Here is an 18,029-nt window from a genome sequence, read left to right as displayed (position 1 = left end):
GAGAAAGAAATACATTAAAATAAATATATATGAAAATTGTCCTTCAAAAGATTAAATTTTTTTCACTAATATTTCTGAACCATGTTTTTTGCTGGATTGTACACACACACAAAATTTTACATAAAGAAAGAGAAGAGGACAGATGTTTTAAAATTAATGTTAAGATAAAGTCTTCTTTGTCCTTTTTACCAACTGATTACATTCTTCCCAAATCCATTTGCCTGTTTCTAGTATTATTCATATACCAGTCTGCTCAGGCTGACCATGACTGTACATTTGTTTACTTCCCTGGATGACAGGAACCAATGGTTAGAATATATGTGAAAATAAAAGATGATGAATGGCACTGCTTGTTCTCCAAAATTAAACAATTGCAAGTATCATGAGTCTGTGCAGTTGTGATATTTGTGGAAAGGAGCAATGAGACAATGATTATAGATGGAAGTGCCAGGTTTACTCCTAATAAGGCAAACTGGGTGAGTTCAACATTTCTGTCTCTAAGTGTTCTGCAGGATTCACACAGGAAGAGTCCATTTATCTTTTGTTGTGCCTCCCAATTAAAACATGCCCTATTTTCTGTGTTATTCTGTAACTCTGTTTTTGCTTGTTATAACAAAGGGACAAAAGCATATGTGTCTATGTGTGCATGTGAATCTCAACACTTTACAGTAATATGAGTTTAGATTCTATCTTTTATAAAATTTGAAACGGTGTTTTTTGTATATTTTGACCATAATATTATATATGCTACCTTCTTTGACTCATAAATTGTGTTAAAAACATAAATTCCATGTTTTTAGCTTTAGTCCAGTTGAAAAGGATTCTTTCTGACAAATAAGACATTGAATCTTTTTCAAATTAATTAACAAATTATTTTTAATAATTTTTTTTTTAATTTTACCAGGCACTTGAAATCTGTATAATTATGTTAACCGGAGACATTGAATCTTATATCTAAAGGTCTTTACTTCTCAGACAACAGGCATGGCACTTGTCTGTGCAGAATGAAGCTTGCTTCTTTTGATGCGGGCCTGCTGGAGTTCTGGAAGGTAAAGGGCTCATAAAGCTGCAGCTACATCTTCCAGGTTGTGGTAAGAGTAGGAGTTACTTCCATGACACTATTCTCATCCCAGCAGAGACTGTGAATAATTTGTTCAATTTTCTTTTCTTTTCTTCTCCAGACAACATCTGGATTCTCTTCCGGCTCTTAATAGTTTTCTTCGATAAAATAGAGCTCACCTAAGAACAAGAACTAAAGGAATTGGGGGTGGGGGCAGGAAGGAAGGATATTACGTACAAGGGTGGGCCAAAGGAGGCTTGCGGTTGTGAGTACATGCAATGGAGTTTATTCTTGTATTATTATTTATTAATTATTGTATTTTTTATTTGTATTATAACTGTGAGCCTACTTTTGCCTACCCCTTTTATTTAAAGCTACTTGGTGAGTGAGAAAACATACCAGAGTTGCATGTTAAATATGAATGAAGTCTTTGATTATTCAAGTACTGTCTTTAATATTGCCCAGAAATTGTTAGTAGTGGCATTTTTTGGCTAAGGATTGCATAATTCTCTTTATTATCTAATCCACTCTTGAAATTGTATGGGCAATGAGACTTTAAAATTGTTTCCTTATTTTATTATTATTTTCATATTTCAAATTCTTATTTTTTGTGGACACCGTTTAGGCTATTGGGCTTTTCATAATCCTGTCCAGACACACTCTTTCATCTCATTTCCTACCACTTATACCTCAGTATAGTACCTCAACATATTGAATGCCTCCCATATCCCTAAAATTAACTTAATTTCATTCTGACAAGTCCTATCACCCATTCCTAATCATGCAAGAATAAATACCTTATCACTCGCTTGTAATCATGTAATAATAATTTCTAGGGCCATCTTTCTACTAGATATTATTCCTAATATTTTTAACTATCTTGTTAATGTCATCTTACAAGTCCCTGTGCTTCCTGATAATAAACAAATATGATATAATTACCACAGTATGTTTGTTCATCTGTGTTTTCTCCTATTGCTCAATACTATGCTATATTAAAGAGTGTCTAGCATTTCAGAGTTAGTGTTGAAAATTATGAGATAAATAAATGAATAAAGGTCACTAGTCATAGAATAATAGAAGTACAGCTCTAACGCCACAATTCATAATATAGGTCCAGACAGTGTTTTAAAAAATAACCAACACATTTGTTTGTCTGTTTATAATTAAGTGAATCTTTAAAATCCAATAACTAAATAATATGGTTTTAATTTGAGCTCTCTGTAGAACTAGTTCTAAACCTGGGCTGATTCCATCAAGTTTTAAAATGGAATAGAGTAGACTTGTTTAGGGAAATTAAAATGAATTTTTATGCATAATTTTTGAAGGAAACACTAAATCTGCTCCATTCCATTCTGATGACTCAGGTTACACAAAATGCATTCAATTCCAGAAATCAGCAAGAAAAGCTGAGATTTTTATTACCACTATGTCATGATGTACATAGGGAGGTTTTCATATCTTTTTATGCAAAACCCTGTCTATTTCCTAGAATTCAGGGATGCAGAATTAGGAATCCAAAATTCTCTGTTTTTTTTTCCCGAACCCATACTTGGAACACAGATGAATAAAAGCATGAACATCTGGCATTCAGATCATCAAAAATATGGAGAGATTGCTACCTTGGGAGCCATTATGTTTTTTGTTCCCTTTGTCAATTAAATATAGCTTTAAGTCCATTTGAATTATCTATAAAGGAATAAATAAGGTGAAAGCTATTTTAGTAGCATAATTGTAGTGAAATTTAAAAGCACACCTAAGTCTTAGTAAGGCAGTGTTTATAAACCTTTCTCTGTGCCACAAACCTAATTGAGAATCTGAAGAAAGTGATGGTTTCTCTCCTCGCAATAATGTATTCACACACAATTTTGCATCAGTTAAAAATATTCATGAATTCACTCTGCTCCATGCCAATCCATGAACCGTCTTTGAAAATCATATTAAGACTTCAGTCTTGACAACTTCTGGTAATGGGGTTGTAGAGATGTGGTTGCATAAACCCTCCCACATAAAGCAGTTATAATATCTGGACAAAATATGAAATGCAACCATTTAAAGGCATTGGGAAGAGCCTAACATTATACAGATGCTGGAACAGAATATACCCTTAAAAATCTGAAACTGTAAAGTATACCTCAAAAATAAGCTGTATATTTTTTTCTTCAAAAAATAAAAATAATCTCTGGTCTAAAGCATGAGTCCTAGTATTGGGGAAACAGATTCCCATGAAACCCTGCCGTGGAAACTCTGCAGTTAGGATGCCATATTGCCAAATATATAAAAACAGCTAGTGCTGCTGCAGGCAGACTGGGCCTGCAATAAAACTAGTGTTATTTAAGCCACGATATTATTGAGAATTGGCTTTGGCTCTAAAGATGCTTACCTTTAAGGAAGGCTGTAACTCCAAATTTCTAATTTACAAAACAAGTTATGGGGTGATGCTTCTCTTTTCAGAATACTGACATTAAAGAATTCACATTTCTCCGCATATAGTTAGTAATGTTTAAACTATGAGTCAATTTTATTTGCCTTGCTGTGGTAATCCACTAGTGGGAAGGTGAGTCATATGTAATTTCAGTTCTCAGATACTCATACAGCTAGCGTTGGAGCAGGACGGATTGTTGATGGCAGTCTGCTGCGTTGGAGGACAGTGATGAACCTAGTACACAGATGATGAATCTGTGTTAGTAACGGCAACGTCTCGCTAGCAGTGCAGGCAGTATCACAATCGTATTACCGTATGTCTCAGATACATAGTGAAATGCAAAGACCATAGAAGTCTTTCATGCTAAACTCAGCTGATGCTGTTCGCAGCTTTGCTATCTGTTGGCTTTATGATTCGGGTTATATATTGATATAGTATTTTCCCTGTCCCCTGATAATTTCTTCATCTGTAAAATGAGGCAATGATAACTTAGTTGTAAATGCATGTCAATAATTAACTATGTAATATATTGCATATGGTCTAATACCTAATTTGTGTTTGGTAATGGTAACTATTAAAATTATTCCTCTGATTTTATTAATATGGATGGTAATTAAAAACGATACCTGTCATAAGGAGAAAGTATGGAGTGAAAACTTAGCAGTAATGTGTTTGGTAACAGGTCTGGAGTTACTATTTGTCAATTTTTATCATGTCTTCCAGATAATATATTTTATGAATTTATGACCTGTTTTTTTAAAAATTGTTTCCTTCAGGGGTAAATTAATTTTTTATCATATTCATTTTTTAAAGCTATATGCAAAAGCTTACATTAAGGAAAGGGTACTAAGGGCATAAATAATTTTACTTTTTTTATTACTAATGACTTGTAAAATGGCTAATTTGCTTTGTGAGATAATATTAGCAGCCCTTTCTTGCTATAGTAAATCCAAAGTTATCTTGAGAAAGTCATACTTGTAATATCTCAATAACATTTTTTTATTTATTATTGTTTAAATGGAATTTATTGCAGTGACATTGGTTAATAAAATTATATAGGTCTCAAGTGTAAAGTTTTATAGTACATCATCTATTTATTGTGTTGTGTGTTAACCTATTGTATACCACCATTAGGATTTATAATGTCTAATTTTCCCAATTTTATTTATTACTTTTAAACTGTAATTTTATTGCCTTTCCTTATATATACTCTCTTTTCTTGACTTGTTTATGCTGTTATTCAAAAACTACATTTGTGAAGTCTTTCCCTAGTTCTACTCATCTACTCTCAGAATAAGCAACTTTTTTCACTCTTTTGCCATATCACTTCAACTTCCATTTTTTTTTTTTTTTTTTGGTGACAGGGACAGAGAGTGATAGAGGGACAGATAGGGACAGACAGACAGGAGGGGAGAGAGATGAGAAGCCTCAGTTCTTTGTTATGGCACCTTAGTTGTTCATTGACTGCTTTCTCATATGTGCCTTGACTAGGGCGCTACAGCAGAGTGAGTGACCCCTTGTTCAAGCCAGCGACATTGGGATCATGTCTATGATCCCACACTCAAGCCAGCGACCTCCACTCAAACTGGTGAGCCCATACTCAAGCCAGATTAGCCCACGCTCAAGCTGGTAACCTTGGGGTTTTGAACCTGAGTACTCTGAGTCCCAGTCCAACTCTCTATCTGCTGCACCACCACCTGGTCAGGTGACTTTGGATCAAATTTTGCATGCTGTCTTGAACTACTCAACTAACCTTAAGTCCATTCTCAAATATAGATGCATCTGAAGAAACACACATATTTCTAAACAAAACAAAACAAAACAAAAAACCATTGGCAGGCAACCTTTATTTTTACTGAAAGATTTTGATATCACAGAAGAGGGATTCCATCATATAATGTATATTTATTGAGTATCTACAATGTATTTGATACTAGGCTAAGCAGATTCAGTCATTCTTAGTGCTGATAGGAAAATTGCTGTTAGTACTGATGGTTTCAGACAAATTTTCTTAAAGTCTTTTTATGGGTTGCTATCAAGTTTTATTCTGTGACCATTGCAAAGCATAAAACCAACACAAATCAAATTTAGATTTCAATAATAGCTGGTCATCTTATCTACTTTTCTAAAACTATGTCATTTTTAAGGTTATCTTGCTTTATAGAGTATTTTATTACAAAGTGTTTCACATGAATCATAAATGAATATCACAGCCTTGATTCAGTAGCTCAATTGGTTAGAGTGTCATCTCAACATGCCAAGGTTGCAGGTTCAATCCCTGGTAAGGGCACATACAAGAATCAATCAATGAATGCATAAATAAATGGAACAACAAATTGATGTTTCTCTCTCTCTCTCTCTCTCTCTCTCTTTCTCTCCCTCTTCTCTTTCCCCTGTTCTCTCTCTTTCTCTAAAAGTTTATAAATGTGAATAAATAGATATCATTTTGAATTAAATGAGTATATATATATATCACAACCACGAAACAATATGTAAAAAATAATTCATACGAGAACTTCCCTTTATCGCTGCTTCCTATGGATTACTGCAGAACCATGTCATAAGTAAAACAGAAAGTATGTTCCCTAACACTTGTAAAAGATTTGACAGTTAAATAATGTTATCTGATTCACTCCTCACATGTTATAAGTAAAGCAGGAAGTATGTTCCCTATCATGTAGGAGATTTGACATAAATAGTGCTGTCTGATTACTCATGACACAGCAATCAAAAACACATTTTCAATTTAATGCATGAGAAAACACTTTTGCAGTTGATCATATAGCTCTCAAGAGGAATCTTCAAATTGAAACTTAGAACAGTTTCCTATGAGTCTAAAAAACTTCTCATCAAAACATGGGAATCTCAATTTACAATAAGGTAAATTTGACATTTCCCATAATAAACAACCTAAAACTTAATTCATGAAATCTAATCTGTAAAAATAAAATTAAATAATATATATGAAAATGCTTTATAAATGCCTGACCAGGCAGTGGCGCAGTGAATAGAGTGTCGAACTGGGATGCAGAGGTCTCGGGTTTGAAACCCTAGGGTTGCTGGTTTGAGTGTGGGCTCATCCATTTTGAGCACAGGCTCACCAGATTGAGCACGGTGTTGCTGGCTTGAGTGTGGGATCTTAGACATGACCCCAAGGTTGCTGGCTTGAGAAAGGGGTCACTCGCTCTGCTGTAGCCCCCCAGTCAAGGCACATATGAAAAAGCAGTCAATGAACAACTAAGGTGCCACAACAAAAAACTGATGCCTCTCATCTCTCTTTCTTCCTGTCTGCCTGTCCCTATCTTTCCCTCTCTCTGTCTCTGTCACACACAAAAAAAGAAAATGCTTTATAAACTATAAAACAATAGGAATACATTGCTATATGTGACCAATGATCCTGGTGTCAATTTGTGACATCAAATATAAGTCTTCACACTTAAAATAAACATGTATTTTTTTTACCTTTTTCACCTTTAATAATCTACTTAACTATAATATAGAGAATAATCTATAATATAGAGAATAATCTACTTAACTACAGAGAATAATCTACTTAACTACAAGAAAAATATCAATAGAAATCGGAAAGATAAACAGTTTAGTCAAAGAAAAAAAATAAGTGAGGAACTAAGATGAACTGATGCTTAACCTCACTAAATATTAAGGAAACAATTTTAAAAATGAAAAATAATTTTTAAACGAAACAAAAAGTTGAAATGTGATGTAATAGCCAGAGTTGCTAAATATGCTAGAAAATGGACTGATTAATTGGTACAACCTAGGTAGAGGGTAATTTGACAAGCCTTTTAAAGTTATCTATAAGTTAAAAATAAAACTGCAATGTTATGGTATTTCATAATACAAATGGTGAAAACACCACGTAATGCATATAATAAATTTCACATATGCACATATTTCTTGACAAAGTTGCAGTCATCTTCATGAACAGTATGAAATATTTGTCACTTTATATTTCATAAAAATGTTTTTATTTTGCTGTGTAAACTTCATAATTATTATTATTGATAGTTGTATTAACAATATCAGTTCTTATGCATGTAGAACGGTTTAATTAACATTTCCCTATTGATAGATATTTAGGTTCTTTCTGCCTCACTAGTTTTACTAATGTCACGGTAAACATCTTTGTACTTAACTGCTTTCTTCTTTTCCCTTGGGATTATTTTCTGAGGTTTTTGCTCTCAAAAGTTTTAAGTTTAGATACTTTCAAATTGTAGAAAATAGACATTTACTTGGATATCAACAATTTATGTGTACCAATATATTTTTGAAGATTTGGAGAATAAGCAAAATGAATCCCTATGTTTGGTCATTATTTAATTACTACTAAGGTTACTTTCCTATATATTTTATTAATTGAGCTCCCCTTTTCAAAATTTTCATGTCATTTATTAACTGGGATGATTTTTTTAATTATATTTTTTTATTAGTCCATATGATGTCATTTTTCTTCTCAATCTATTTTTCTTCTAAATTCAAATTTTAACTTTTACATATAAAAATTTTCAATGCTTTAATATCAGATTTTTATGCTAATATGTTTAAAATTTAAATGTTTTCTTCTCTAGCTCTCTTATAGTTATTTTCACAGTAACACTATAATACATATGAGGTTTATTTTGGTTTATAGCGTGAGTTGTAGTTCTAAAACAGATTTTTGTCTTCATATTCCTAATATGTTAACTCAGTGTCATTGATTAAATAAACTATTTTTCCTTTTTAGTCAGATGCTTCTTTTTTAAATATTAAAACTTTATAACTGTACCTATTCTATTCCAGAAGATTTTGTTTTTTGTACCAACAATGCATTGTTTTAATTATTATAGCTCTAAAAGGTTTATTATATGGTAGGGGACTTTTTATTATTATTCTTTTTTTTGCTGAATATATTCTTTCATATTTTAGCCCAGTTTTTCACTAGATAAAATTTAGATCTGATTCCTTTTTGTATTTGTTGTTTTCTTTCTTCTACATCAGTCTATATTACCTTCTTATTTAGTTCCATAAGCATACATAATTTGGAAAAAATACACATTTATAATCTTCCAGTTTTCTAAATTTTATATCTTTCTAAAAGTTTTATAATTTCTTTTAGGTAGATTGAATCATTTGTCTTTAAAATTATTCTTAAATACTTTATTTTTTTTCTTATAATAAATGGTATTTTATGGCATATCTCTCAAATGACTCTGGCATAAAACAAAATGATATATATTTTTTTAAAATATTGATCTAGTCATTTATTTTATTAACTCATTTATTAAAGTTTTAATTTGGCAGGTTTTTTAGTTTCTAACCACAATATTATATAACTTCCCATATTTTCTTTCTTTGATATGTATTATTTCTGTTCTTATATATATTTTTTACCGTAGAGTCAATTTGAATATTGACAATCTGTTGATGGTAGAAATATTTTTTTCTGGTTTTTTTTTTAATGGCTGTGAAATTACTTTTATTTGGCTTAACAATAAATTCAATTAAACTTCTAGAAATATCTTTTGAACATATACTGAGAATAAATATAATGAAATATATAACATTCTAAGCAATGAAGAGCTAAAAATTTATGGTTCCACCCTCAAATTGCTTATACATACATATACTCACATCATATTATAGCAAATTCTTAACTACGAAAGCATGTGGTATGGTCAGTGAATACTGTGGGTTAATGGAAAAGCTGACTTCTACCTAGAGAAGATAGATTTTCAAAGATAAATATATTTGGATGGAGAGAGAGCAGAGGGAAAGGCATTTTTGAGGATGGAGAAAGAAAAGCCAAGATATGGCTATTTTATTTTCAAGGCGTATTCAGAGAATAGACAGATCAGTCTTCAAGGTGAGAACAGTGGGTGTTTGCCTTTTCCTTGCTCATTTGACTAGCTTGACTCACCCATGAGCAATAATAATAATACCTTTGCTGGTCTCTTAGAACTGTCTAATGTTTTATATGGTGGACGAGAGTTTCTCCTTTTCCCAGTTTGAATTCAAACCTCTTTTCCTGGTTACCTTTGTCAAGGTTGCTCAGTTTTAGCTTTGTATTCTGATTTACTCTCTAATGTGGTCTCTTTTCTGATTATCTCCCTGGCCTCTGGACCTTGACCCTTGAGCATGATTTGTATGTAGCTTTGCAACTTTTTATCATGGAGTTTACTATTGATTTTTATTATTAAGAAAATCTTTAGTAAAGATTTTATTATCTGTTTTATCCCTTAAATCTTTATGAAATTTCTAATCTTTCTGTTCTTCCCATTGGGAAGGAAGTCTGCTCTTACATTGCAAGGCTGATATTGGGCAGGAGAAACTTTTGAATGATAAGATAAGGGAATTCTTCTGCAATACCAAGCTCTTAAAGGGAGTATGCTACAGTATAGAACTGTAGAATATGACTAAAAGGCCATTATACAAAAAAATTATGTTTTATAGTTATTTCTTTAAAATGAATCTTATGTAAAATATAAAGTAGGGTAAATTTTCATAATTAGGAACACAAGCCTCTGCAAGAATGTGTAAGTACTTGCATTACTAAAAGACCAAATGGATCACAGTTATTATTTAAAAGTGAATTAACTTAAAACAAAATCAAGTAATTCCCAGTTACCAAATCATGGTGACCCCAGCAATTAGTTATTTGAATCTTCCTGCAGAACTCTTAAGATACAATCTTGTGGTAAAAACTACATTTTTTGTTTTTGTTTTTCAGTTCCAAATTCCTGAGTAGAACCTTGAAATTGAACTTTTAAAGTCATCAAAGCCTATAAGTTCATATATATTCCTCATCAAACATAAGAACCTGAAATGAAGAAAGAAAGACTATTTTTTTACAGTGGTTATTTTATTTTTCCAAAACAACATTCAGTGAATCCAACTTGTCTAACTTTGCAAGTGCTTTGAGAGACTCGAGATTTTAACATTTCTAATTAGTCATCTGAAAGTACTGAAATTTCAGCCATTTTCATAGATCTGCCAGTCTTTCTGAATTTGAGATTATTTGCATTGTGCCTCTCATTAACTCAAGTGGAAGGCCCTTGTCATCAATGTAATGAGGACTTTCACTTAACTGCCAGCAAATAGGTAAGCCTGGAACCATGCCAGTGAAAACCCATAAGAATTTTTATGTTCCAAGTTTTGTGGGTAGTAAAAATGTAGAATTTAGAGTCATGATAAATTTTTGGTAAATCATTTGGTGAACGTCTACTGAATTTAAATGATCTCTCTGATAAATGGTCTCTGTGACTGTAAATGATATAACCAGCCATCATTTTGTCACCTATTAGTTTTTCACTGACTGATTTGACAAACCTAGTAGGAAAAGTAGGTCAGGTAGGGTACATTTTTAACTGTACTCTTACTTATATTGGCTTTGTTTTTTTACTGATAATAAATCTACCAAAGTTAACTCATCACCTACCTGGTCTTGTATCATAAGACACTTAAAGAAGAAAGTGACTCATTAAATAAATATTTCTTTTCTATTTTTTGAACATAGCTCCAAGTGAAATTTGAGATGAGAAAGTCTTGATTGATGTCTAAGGAATTCGCTATGCACCTTGGTTGGTTTCCAGAAACTAAGTTTGAGAAAACAGAATCTGAATTTAGCATCTTCTCATCCTTTTAAAGACTTGACTATTACTGTAAAGCATGTACTGTAAAGGCAAAAACTTGTTTTGCTTAGAAAAGATCCCTAGATTTATTAGCTGTATGATGATGACTCTCAGGACAGAAGAAAAACAACTGTATTTAGTTTATGTAATTCACTGCGGGCACTGTGTATTAACAGTCCTGAAATGCAAGTTGCACTTTTAATGCCTTGTCTTGCAAGAGTTTTACAGCTGCCATAGGAAATAAGGATGTCAGAAACTCAAAATAGTCTGAGTTAAGGAACAGTTTATATAAACAGCTCAAAGTCAGCAAAATGTTTCCCAGAATCACTTGTCAGATTTCCGTATATGGTTTATTGGTCAAAATTTTTGTCCCATAGCCATGGCTAGCTACAAGGGTGGCTACAAATGTAACAGTTTAACTTCTGCAGCCTCAACTGAAGAAGTTGTCAGTAGAGAAGTTGCTTGGAAATGATAATTGAATTGGTCATACAACAATATATGAATCTAAGTTATATTCCCTGTGATGGGCCAGCCTTAATTTCTTCCTCCTCAGATATAAACTGATTCATTTACTTCATTATTTATTATAAGACAGTAACATAACTCATTAAGTATTTCCCTATGTAAGGTAGTATTCCAAGTACTTTCCAAATATAAATTAATTTTCCAACAATTCCATGAGGCAGGTTTCTGTGTGTCCATTTTACAAATGAGAAAACCAAGACACTTCTCTGTTCGTGCACTTAGTCATCGGCAGAACAGAGACACTCTGAAACCCAGTGCCTTTTACACATTGTCCACCACACCTAATTGTAAGTTAACGACTTACAATATTTATATTTTAAGTGGAGTTCATTATTTTTGTTTATTGTGGCAAGTGTGGATCCGATCATTTTGAAACATAATTTAAAAAGACAACTTGGCTGCACTGTCTAGCATATGACACAAGTTGTCCAAAATTTTTCAGTTGTTTTTTTTTGCAAAGTGATGGATTATTCTACATGTTCTCTAGCAGCTCTTCAAGATCTAACACATATCATCTCTGAAGTTTTTTTAAAAATAACATCTTTGAGGGTCCGCCTAGATAGTTACCACAGTCCATTTTTCTTTTACAGCCTACTTTTTATAAAAACATTTTCAACCTGAGAGTTATCACTGATATGTTTGCAAAGAATCTTCAATAAAAATATAAATATGATGCTTTGAGAGGAAGGCAAAGAGACAAGAAGCTGGAATGCATCAGATAAAGGAGTAAGAGATTTTATGACTTCTCACATATATTCTGTTGCATGAGAAGGAAAAAAATGAAGAATTGATAGCTAAAATTAAATATGATTTATAGGTGGATTAAGCTGATGTAAAAATAAGTATAGTAAATTACTCTGAGAATAATCTGAAAACATCAAGAATGCAGCATTTCCCTACTGGTACATGATCCCTCATTAGTTAAAAATGAAATAATGCAGGCTCTGACAATTCTTCCTCCCACATTGGATAGACAAGCTCTGTGCACAATGTTAACAACTTGAAAGATGCCAACTTCGGGCAATGTTTGGAATTTAGCACTCTAAATTCAGGTGGATGTGATATAATTCCAGCTCTGGTTCTGGTTTGGCTTGACCAAGCCTTAGGTTAAGCATGCTAAACAATAATCTAGAATGATAGGTGAGAAGATTTGAAAGAATGTGTGTTTAATGGGAGTGCTCTACTAAACATTTAAACAATAACTGTGATTACATAGAAGTAGTGTAAGATTGATGCACCAGTCAATAAAATCCAAATAGAAACTAGATCCTGTTGTGTGAGGCATTAAAACACTATGAAATTCCAATTCTATTTTCTTCTCACTCCTGTCACACCTCTATCATATTTCTTTACTTACCCTGAGAAACCCTTCTGCTTTGCAAAACTGGATTTAAATCTTTCAGACTTAATTATTGGACCATATCAAAGGCATGTTGACTGTAAATATAACGTATACAGACAAGTATTCTTTTGGTACATCTCAAGCTAAGGAAAGCACTTTGAATTAAGTATAATATTTTTGTGCTATACTCTGCTTGCTGTGAGAAGTTTGAGTTTGTAACACTTAAGTTAAAATCTTAGATATGATCACTACTATTGGAATGAACCAAATGAACCTGAGTAAGTTACCTAGGGGTTTCCCTAGAATAGACAGAGAGTGGATTTGCTACTGTATTGAGGTCATCAGACTCCCCAGAAGAATAGTATTCCATGTGATGCCATTCTGGTATTCAATGTTTAGTATTGAGTATATAGATATTTTGGTTCACTTTTGTATTTATACTGATTTTTGTTTTTAAAAAATCTATCTTTATGGAACAGTTAAAAAATAAATGCTTGTTAGCAAGGAATCTATCAACAAACTGATAACCACCATTTATTACCATTATCTTAAATAGTTATCTTGCAAAATAATCCAGGATTAAAATATAATTAAATGGTGGTAAGAGTTATGCAGAAATAAGTTTATTATACTGTATCTATCTTAATAATGAAACAATGAATAAAATAAATCTCCCTAAGATATAGTTTTGATAGATCCCAAGGTTATAATTTAGTGATTTTTGCATTAATTCAACAATGCCTCTTGTCATATTGGACCATGCTTCTTATTTAGCATTTATCATATTGTGTCATAATTGCCTTTGTTTTTCTTTAGATTATAAACTTCACGTGGGCAAGAAACATGTATTTTCAACATAAATAACTGAAAAAATATTTCAGAACAATTTTTATTTTTGGCTGTGGTGAGGTGGCATTGAAAATAAAGAAAAAAGGCCCTGGCCGGTTGGCTCAGGGGTAAAGCATCGGCCCGGCATGTGGATGTCCCAGCTTCCATTCCTGATCAGGGTACACAGGAAAAGCACCCATCTGCTTTTCCACTGCTCCCCTTCTCACTTCTCTCTCTCACTTCTATTTCTCTTCTTACCCCCTCCTGCGGGTACACAGGAAAAGCACCCATCTGCTTTTCCACTGCTCCCCTTCTCACTTCTCTCTCTCACTTCTATTTCTCTTCTTACCCCCTCCTGCAGCCATAGCTTGATTGGCCTTCTCCCCAGGAGCTAAAAAATGGCTCTGGTCACAATGGGTAAGAGCCCCAACTGGGCAGAGCATTATCCCATAGTGGGCTTGCCAGGTGGATCACAGTCCAGGCACATGCAGGAGTCTGTCTCCTCCTCTCACTAAATAAATAATAAATAAATAAAGAAAGAAAGAAAGAAAGAAATAAAGAAAGAAAGAAAGAAAGAAAGAAAGAAAGAAAAGAAAAGAAAAGGAGGCAGTGTTACCAGCTATAAATGCAATTTTTTTGAAATTTATAATTATAAGTACTTTTATAATATCGTTTGTTTGACACTTGAAAATATATTTGAAGTTTCACAGCTTTTCAAACATATGGCCATCAAATAATAAACACTTCAAGATACAATAACTCTGAATGAGTTATGAATCGTTAAAGAAATGATTATGCCAATGAAAATTACCTTGTGGAAATTAAAATATTTGGTTTTTAAAAATGGCTGCTCTCCCACTTAACTAGTGTGCTGGAGAGATTACAGGGCATACAATGATGTGTTTGTGTAAAATGGTTCAATTCACCCTCCTAAGTATGTGCTTCTCAGCAAGGTCTACTTGCAGGTGTTTCTCCTAGAGTAGAGGCTGACAGTGGTGTCACTTCAGCTGTTAGGAGCCCAGAAATATTTGTAGAATTTATCATATTTATTCATGAAGTCAGGAGGAATGGGAGTTTGGTCCCACAGGACTTTTCTTAAAACACTGTGAAAATTGCAGGCAGTTAGCCAGATCTTAATATAGCCTCTTTCTTATAATTTAGCCCAGAACTCCTCCTTGATCAGGTATGTATTTTCTTCTTTGGCAGTAAAAAACTGTAGAATCAAGCAGAGAAAGACATAGGTAGAGGCATTGTATCTGTAAGGTAACATATGCATAGGTTTTGAAGATTAGGATGTAGACATCTTTGGGGTATCATTACAGGCTTATCAAAGGTCACTCTCTGGACCCGCACAATGCATGTCCATCTCATATGCAAATTACATTTACCCCATTCCAAGATTTCCAAATGTCTTAACTCAACAAAGCATCCACTTTAACTCTAAAATCTCATTTAAATCTCCTCATCTCGAAAGTCCTACAGTTCATCTAAATCAAGTATGGGTGACACTCTTGCGTATAATTTATTCTGAGGCGCAAGGCCTCTTCACAAGCAAAGCTATGAAACTCAAGAAAAAAGTTGTCTGCTCCTAAAATACAATGGTGGGACAGGCATGGGAGACCAGTTATAGATATTTCAATTAATTCAAAAAGGAAGAAAGGGGAAGAAAAAAATGATCAACAGTCCCAAGCGACTTCAAAATGCAGCTGAGACATTAACATTAGATTTAAAAGCCTGGGAATAATCCTTTGTGGTTTTCAGCTTTGTGCTCTGGATTTATGACTCTTCCCTCTGAGTTGAGGATCCACCCTTGTAGTCATCCTTCATTTTTTTTTTCTTTTTTTGAGAGTGGCAGGGAAAGAAAGAGACAGCAACATCAAGCTGCTCCTGTATGTGCCCTGACCGGGGAATCGAACCAGCAATCTCTGCACTCTGGAACAGCACTTCCACCAACAGAGCTATCTGGCCAGGGCTTAATATTTATTGAGTTACAAAGACAGAGAGAGAGGAGAGGGGGAAGGGCAGCATTTGTTATTCTACTCAGTCATGCATTTTTTTGTTGCTTCCTGTGTGTGCCCTAACCAGAGATCAAACCCACAACCTTATAGTTTCTGGATAATGTTCTTAACCAACTGAGCTAGCTGACCAGGGACTCATCCTCCATTTATAATCTGGAATAGCATGTATTTTCAGCAAAATAGTTTTACCAGCCTATCTCCTGACTATGAGATTGCTTTTTAGGGTTTCTATAGCCTTTTTTATTTTGACTTCTTTCTCTCTTCCAGTCCAAGTTGGCAATGTTTCTGCTAGTGTAATATTATCAAGAACCTTGCGAGTCTCCTGTGTATGTCATAGGAATTCAATGCATTGGACAGGAAGCTCCTCCACAGGCTCTTCTTAGATAATCATATCTTTATTTTTGTGTTCTGCTGACAGGGTTGAAATGATCTGTGAATCACATGTCTAACCTTTTTTAAGAGACTTCTCTGTGACTAACTACTCTGTGACCTTTCTGAGACATTAGAGAAAGTTGTACAGCCAGACTCTTGGCTTTCTATCCAGAACACTTTTTCTTGACAGTGATTCCCCTAATTTTAGTGTCTTTTGCCATCAGGATAGCCGAGAATATTCCATTTCATCAAGTCCTGCTTCCTTTTTGATTTCTTCCCTCATCCTTATGTCTCTCCTCTTGCATTTTACTATAAGAATCAGGAAGAGACTAAGCCACATCTTTGCTTGGGTCTCTCCTCAGAAAAATATTCAAGTTCAACAGTTACAAGTTATGCCTTTCATATAACTGTAGGAAACAGTTTTGCCTAAGTTTCTGCCACCATATAACAAGATTTCTCTTTCTTCTAGTTTCCAATGATGTTTTTCATTTCTTTCTAAGCCCTTACCAGCAGTGTTTTTACTATCCTTTCTACCAGTTGTCAGCTTATGATGACTTACTTAAGTGTGTTCCAAGAAAGCATAGATTTTCTCTACTGTGCTTCTCACTTCCTTCTGACTCTTAATTAGCAGAGTTATTAAAATCCATATTTCTACTAATAGTCTATTCAAAGCTTTTTCTAACATGCTCCTCAAAATTAATTCAGGCCTGACTTGTGGCGGTACAATGGAGAAAGCATCAGCCTGGAATGCTGAGGTCACCGGTTCAAAATCCCAGGCTTGCCCAGTCAAGGCACATAAAAGAAGCAACTGCTACAAATTGATGCTTTCTGCTCCTCCATCCCCATTTCTCTCTCTGCTCTCTAAAATCAAGAAATAATTTTTTTTTGTATTTTTTTCTGAAATTGGAAACGGGGAGGCAGTCAGACAGACTCCCGCATGCGCCTGACCGGGATCCACCTGGCACACCCACCAGGGGGCGATGCTCTGCCCATCTGAGGCGTCGCTCTGCCACAATCAGAGCCATTCTAGCGCCTGAGGCAGAGGCCACAGAGCCATCCTCAGCGCCCGGGCAAACTTTGCTCCAATGGAGCCTTGGCTGCGGGAGGGGAAGAGAGAGACAGAGAGGAAGGAGAGGGGAAGGGGTGGAGAAGCAGATGGGTGCTTCTCCTGTGTTCTCTGGCTGGGAATCGAACCCAGGACTCCCACACGCCAAGCCAACACTCTACCACTGAGCTAACCTGCCAGGGCCAAGAAATAAAATTAAAAAAAAAATTAAGTCAGTATTTACCCTTTACTCAATTCCAAAGCCTCTTGCACATTTTTATGTATTTGTTACAGCTACATTCTACTTCCAGTTACCAAAATCTGTATTAGTTTTCTTTTTTTTTTTAAAGACAGAGAGTCAGATAGGGACAGACAGACAGGAAGGGAGAGAGATGGAGAAGCATCAATCATCCGTTTTTCGTTGTGACACCTTAGTTGCTCATTGATTGCTTTCTCATATGTGCCCTGACCACGGACCTTCAGCAGACTGAGTAACCCCTTGCTCGAGCCAGTGACCTTGGGTCCAAGCTGGTGAGCTTTTTGCTCAAGCCAGATGAGCCCGCGCTCAAGCTGGCGACCTCGGGGTCTCGAACCTGGGTCCTCCACATCCCATTCCAACGCTCTATCCACCGCGCCACTGCCTGGTCAGACTGTATTAGTTTTCTACTGTGGCATTAACAAATTACTACAGACTTAGTGGCTGAAAACAACATTAATTTATTATCTTATAATTCTGGAGTCAGAAATCCAAAATGGGTCCCACTCAGCTACAATCAAGGTATTGGT

Source organism: Saccopteryx leptura, chromosome 2, assembly GCF_036850995.1.
Source record: "Saccopteryx leptura isolate mSacLep1 chromosome 2, mSacLep1_pri_phased_curated, whole genome shotgun sequence".
Lineage (NCBI taxonomy): Eukaryota > Metazoa > Chordata > Mammalia > Chiroptera > Emballonuridae > Saccopteryx > Saccopteryx leptura.
Note: the sequence above shows the minus strand (reverse complement) of the source record.